Source organism: Choloepus didactylus, chromosome 5, assembly GCF_015220235.1.
Source record: "Choloepus didactylus isolate mChoDid1 chromosome 5, mChoDid1.pri, whole genome shotgun sequence".
NCBI lineage: Eukaryota > Metazoa > Chordata > Mammalia > Pilosa > Megalonychidae > Choloepus > Choloepus didactylus.
In genome coordinates this window covers 39468321-39474426 of record NC_051311.1, presented here as the reverse complement: position 1 = coordinate 39474426, position 6106 = coordinate 39468321, and the positions used below count along the sequence as shown (strand labels likewise).

The window sequence follows — 6106 nt, the reverse complement described above, 5'->3', positions numbered from 1 at the left end:
TATATCTACTTCTTATTTCCAGCAGGCTCACTTTGTCTCACAAAAAAGCTGGGAAAATTTTATTAATCATATTTTAAAAAAGTTAATATAAAATTACAGCAAAAAAAGAGAAAATGAACCTGAACTGTAGTAACACAATATGAGAAGCAAGAGAAAAGAATTAATATGTTTGATTTTCTGTAATTGTTGGTTATTCACTAATCTCATGGTGAAAGAAGCTGCACAGTTTTTGAAGGGACCAAGAAGCTGGTGGAGGTTTCGTTCTCCCAGCAGCAGCCTGACACAAACCAAGGATCTGGGGATCTTTGCACAATCCCAAGATCTGAAAGGGACACACTTTTGAAGGATGTGCAATGTTCAATCATAAGTGTGACAAAAACTGACAAGTAGGAAGCTTATGTACTTAGTGAGAGTAGCATGTTTGTCTCCAAGAAATGTTTCCGTTTTGAAGACATGTGGTGCCACCCTCTTAATAAAAGCACTGGTTCCCCTGTTGAAGCTTGCTAGTGATTACAGTGGGTTTAACTTAATTCAAAGCATCTTTTATTCTCATATGAATTCCATGAAACCTTCTCACCAAGGGTACCCACACTGGAATTTCCAGGAAGAAATGGTTTCTTAATGCAATTTTCCCAAATGGAGCAGCACATTGTATGGACATATGAATTCTGACTGTTGGCCCTTGTATACTCAGGATTTCCCAAAGAGTCATTTAATCAGTCAGCCAGATCAAACCCTGGAAATTCTGATGAGTGAGCTTGACCCAGTAGTTATGAACCAGCTCTACATGTTACTGAAAAGGATTCACCCATGAGAGTGGAATTCATGACCTGACATCAGGTTCTGTCATTGATACCACACTGTTGAATCTTTCTGGGCATTCAATGAATGGAATGAAACTGGATGGAACTTATTGGACTATTCACATCACTCTGGGACCAGAGTTTTCTTATGTTAGCTTTGAAACAAACTTAAGTTAGACCTCCTATGATGACTTGATCAGGAATGTTGTGGAAGTCTTCAAGCCAGGAAACTTCATGACCTCCTTGCTTATAAATCAGAGTTCTAACTGTCACACAGTGCTCTCTTCATCCCAGAAGATTGAGAGTTTTAAATGTCTCAATTGCTAGAGTGCTATTTTCAATAATTACAACTTTATTTTTTACCAGTTTTGCTAAGAATCAGCAACAACAGCCAAGTTGATTAAGAAAAATGAAGAAAGAATGGAAACAGAAAACACATAGAAGAAGGTGGTGGCTGCTTCTAGATGTTGATACTGGTGGCCATGCTTTCCATAACCACCACCTTGTAGTTGCAGGGAGCCCTAGTCATAATCACAGTATAATCACTTTGAACTGTATGCATTATTATATCAAGGAGTTAGATCTCTTGTATGAATGCTTTCTTCTATGTTTAGGTATTCTATGCCACTCTTACTGTGAAATTGAAGTGCATGTAGAAAAAACCTGTTACTGTATGACACTTTCCAACAATTGTGAAAACAATTCAATTTGGTTTATGCATCGTATAATAATTCTCCAGGTATCCCAAAATCTCCACAGACAAGGCTTTCATCCTCATTAGTTGTTGACTTCAGCTTAAACACCTGAGACTGTTTAAATTAGCTGCCTGGATTTTACATTCCGTTACCTCCAGTTTCTCAAACATATACTCTACTAATGTTATTGAAACCAATTTCTACTTCAAATAGAAATTTTTTGCAACAGCAGTTAAATTTTTCCTTCAATGAGTCAAGTCACCTTAAGAAAAAGAGGAGAGATCATCGATACAGAAAAGGAGGCTGCAATAAAAGAAGAGAAACAAAAAAGATATGACATATAAAAACCAAAGACAAAATGGCTGAAATAAGTATTGCCTCACTGAATGTTGATGGATTAAACACTCCAATCAAATGACACAGATTGGAGGAATGGATTAAAAAAAATCACAATCCAATTATATGTTCTTTACAAAAAACTGACCTTAGACCAAATACACAAATAAGTGAAAGGATGGAAAAAGACAATCCACGCAAATAATAACAAAAAATGAACTGGGGTGGCTATACTAATATCAGACAAAATACACTTTAAGTCAAAAGGTGTTACAAGAGGCAAAGAAGGACACTATATATTAATAAAAGGGTCAATCCACCAAGAAGAAATAACAATCATAAATATTTTTATACCTAACCATGCTGCCTGAAAATACATGAGACAAATAGTGGCAAAACTAAAGGGAGAAATAGACACCTCTACAATAATTGTTAGAAACTTCAACACACCACTCTCTTTAATAGATAGAACATCTGTACAGAAGATCAACAAGGAAACAGAGAACTTGAATAATGGGATAAAAGAACAAAACCCAGAAAACATAACAGAACATTGCACCTCAAAACAGCAAGATAAGCATTCTTCTCAAGTGCATATGGATCATTATCCAGTATAGACCACATGTTAGGTCATAAAACAAGTCTCAATAAATTTTAAAAGATTGAAATTATACAAAGCATTGTCTCTAACCAAAATGGAAGGAAGTTGGAAATCAATAACAGGCAAGTAACTGGGAAATCCACAAATATATGGAAGTTAAATAACACACTCTTAAACAATCAATGGATCAAAGAAGAAATTACAAGGGGGTTAGTAAATATCTTGAGATAAATGAAAATGGGAACACAACATATCAAAACTTTGGGGATGCAGTGAAGGCAGTGCTAAGAGGGAAATTTATAGTCCTAAATGCTTACATTAAAAAAAGAAGAAAGAGCTAAAATCAAAGATCTAAATGCACACCTTAAGGAACTAGAAAAAGAACAGCAAACTAACCCCAAAGAAAGCAGAAGGAAAGAACAAATATTAGAGCAGAAAAAAAATGAAATAGAGAATGAAAAAAAAAATTGAGAGCATTAACAAAACCAAAAGGTGGTTCTTTGAAATACTCTTAAACAGTATGACAGAGAAAAAAAGAGAGAAGATGCAAATAGAACAAATCAGAAAGGAGATGGGGGACATTACTGCTGGCCCACAGACATAAAAAAGGATCATAAGAAAATAATATTAACAGCTATGCCAACAAATTAGACAACCTACATGAAATGTACAAATTCCTAGAAACACATGAACAACCTAAACTGGCTCTAGAAGAAATAGAAGACCTCAACAGACCAATTACAAGAGATTATACCAGTCATCAAAAACCTCCCAACAAAGAAAAGCCCAGGATCAGATGGCTCCACAGGTGAATTCTACCAAACATTCCAAGAAGAATTAATGCCAATCCTGCTCAAACTCTTCAAAAAAATTGAAGAGGAGGGAACACCACCTAACTGACTCTATTAAGCCAACATCATCTTAATACAAAATCCATAAAAAGATACTACAAGAAAAGAAAATTACAGACCAGTTTCTCTACAAATATAGATGCAAAACTCTTCAAGAAAAATACTAGCAAATTGAATCCAAAAGCACATTAAAAGAATTATACACCATGATCAAGTGGGATTTATCCCAGGTATGCAAGGATGGTCCAATATAAGAAAATCAATTAATGAAATACACCATATTAATAAAACAAAGGGAAAAAAAACCCACATGATCATCTTGATTGATGCAGAAAAGGCATGTGACAAAATCCAGCATCCTTTCTTTATGAAAACACTTAGAAGAATAGAAGGAAATTTCCTTAACATGATAAAAGGCATATATGAAAAGCCCAAAGCTAACATTATACTCAATGTTGAAGGACTGAAAGCTTTCCATCTAAGATCTGGAACAAGACAAGGATGCCCACTGTAACTACTATTATTCAACAATGTGATGGAAGTTCTAGCTAGAGCAATTAGGCAAGAAAAAGAAATAAAAGGCTTCCAAATTCAAGAGGAAGAATTAAAATTTTCACTATTCACAGATGACATGATCCTATATATAGAAAGTCCCCCAAAACTCTACAACAAAGCTAGTAGAGTTAATAAATGAATCCAGCAAAATGATAGGGTATAAGACCAACATGTAAAAACCAGTAGTGTTTCTATATACTCATAATGAATAATCTGAGGAGGAAAAAATTCTATTTACCATGGCAACCAAAATAATCAAATGTCTAGGAATAAATCTAACCAAGGATATAAAGGAATGGAAAACTACAACACTTTGCTAAAAGAAATCAAAGTAGATCTAAATAAATGGAATGCTCATGGATTGGAGCATTCTTAAGATGTCAGTTCTACTCAAAATGATTTACAGATTCAGTGCAATCTCAATAAAAATTCCAACAACCTTCTTTGTAGAAATGGAAAAGCCAAACATTAAATATATATGGAAGGTTAAGAGGTCCCAAATAGCCAAAAACATCTTGAAAAAGCAGAACAAAGTTGTAGGAATCACACTTCCTGACTTTAAAACTTATTACAAAGCTACAGTGGTCAAAACAGTATAGTACTGGCACAAGGATAGATATAAAGATCAATGGGATTGAATTGAGAGTCCAGAAATAGACCCTCACATCTATGACCAAATGATTTTTGACAAGGCTGCCAAGACCACTCAACTGGGAAAGAACTGAATATTCAGATGCAAAAGAATGAAGGAGAACCCCTATCTCACGCCATATAAAAAAATCAGCTCAAAATGGATCAAAGACCTAAATAAAAGAGATAGAATGATCAAACTCCTAGAAGAAAGGGTAGTGAAGTATCTTCAGGACCTTATGTTAGACAATGGTTTTTTAGACTTTACACTCAAAGCACAAGCAACAAAAGAAAAAATAGATAAATGAGACCTCATCAAAATTAAAAACTTTCCTGCATCAAAGGATTTTATTATGAAACTGAAAAGACAACCTACTCAATGGGAAAAAATATTAGGAAACAATATATCAGATAATATCCAGGATATAGAGAGAAATCCTTCAAATCAACAACAAAAAGACCAAAAAAAACACAAACAAACACAAAAAAAACAATTTTTAAAAATGGGCAATCGACATTTCATAGACTTGCATAGACATTTCTCCAAAGAGGTATAGAAATGGCTGAAAAGCACATGACAAGACAGTCAACATCATTAGCCATCAGGGAAATGCAAATCAAAACCACAGTGAGATATGATTTCACACCCACTAGAATGGCTACTATTTAAAAAAAAAACAAAGCAGAAAATTTCAAGTGTTGGAGAGAAGGTGGGAAATAGGAGCACTCATTCACTGCTGGTGGCAATGTAAAATGGTGCAGCTGCTGTGGAAGACAGTTTGGCAGTTCTTCAGAAAGTGAAGTATGGAATTACCATATTATCCTTCAATCCCATTACTAGGTATATACCCCAAAGAATTGAAAGGAGGGACTCGAACAGATATTTTCACACTGATGTTTATAGTGACATTATTCACAGTTGCCAAAAGATGGAAGCAACTCAAGTGTCCATCAACTGATGAATGGATAAACAAAATGTGGTATATACATACATACAATGGAATATGATTCAGCATTAAAAAGGAATGAAGTTCTGATACATGGTACAACATGGATGAACTTTGAAGACATCATGTTGAATGAAATATGCCAGATACTAAAGGGCAAATATTTTATGATCTCACTGATATGAAATAATTATTAGCAAACTCATAGAGTCAGAATCTGGAATACAGGTTACCAGGTGCTGGATGGAGGGTAGGGAATGGGGAATTAATACTTATTGTACAGAATTTCTATTTGGGTTGATTGTTAAGTTTTGGAAATAGATTGTTGTGATGTTAGCACAACATGTGAATATAACTGGCAATGAATTATATATATGAATGTGGCTAAAGGAGAAATTTTAGGTCATATATATGTTACTAGAATAAAAATAAAAAGAAAAACATAGGACTGTACAATATAGTGAACCCTATTGTAAATGATGGACTATGGTCAATAGTACATTTGTAAAAATATTCTTTATGAATTATAACAAATGTACCACACTAATGCAAGTTGTTAATAATAGGATGGAATATGGGGGAGAATACACCCTAATGTAAACTATGAACTAGAGTTAATAGTACAATCATAATATTCTTTCATCAATTGTAACAAAGGAACCACACTAATGCAAAGTGTTAATAATAT

The 6106-nt window shown here is 34.1% G+C and overlaps 1 pseudogene; it reads left to right on the top strand.

The window, feature by feature from the left end:
* The first annotated feature begins 234 nt into the window (after positions 1–234).
* Positions 235–1203, top strand: LOC119535071 (annotated as a pseudogene).
* Positions 1204–6106: the final 4903 nt, after the last annotated feature.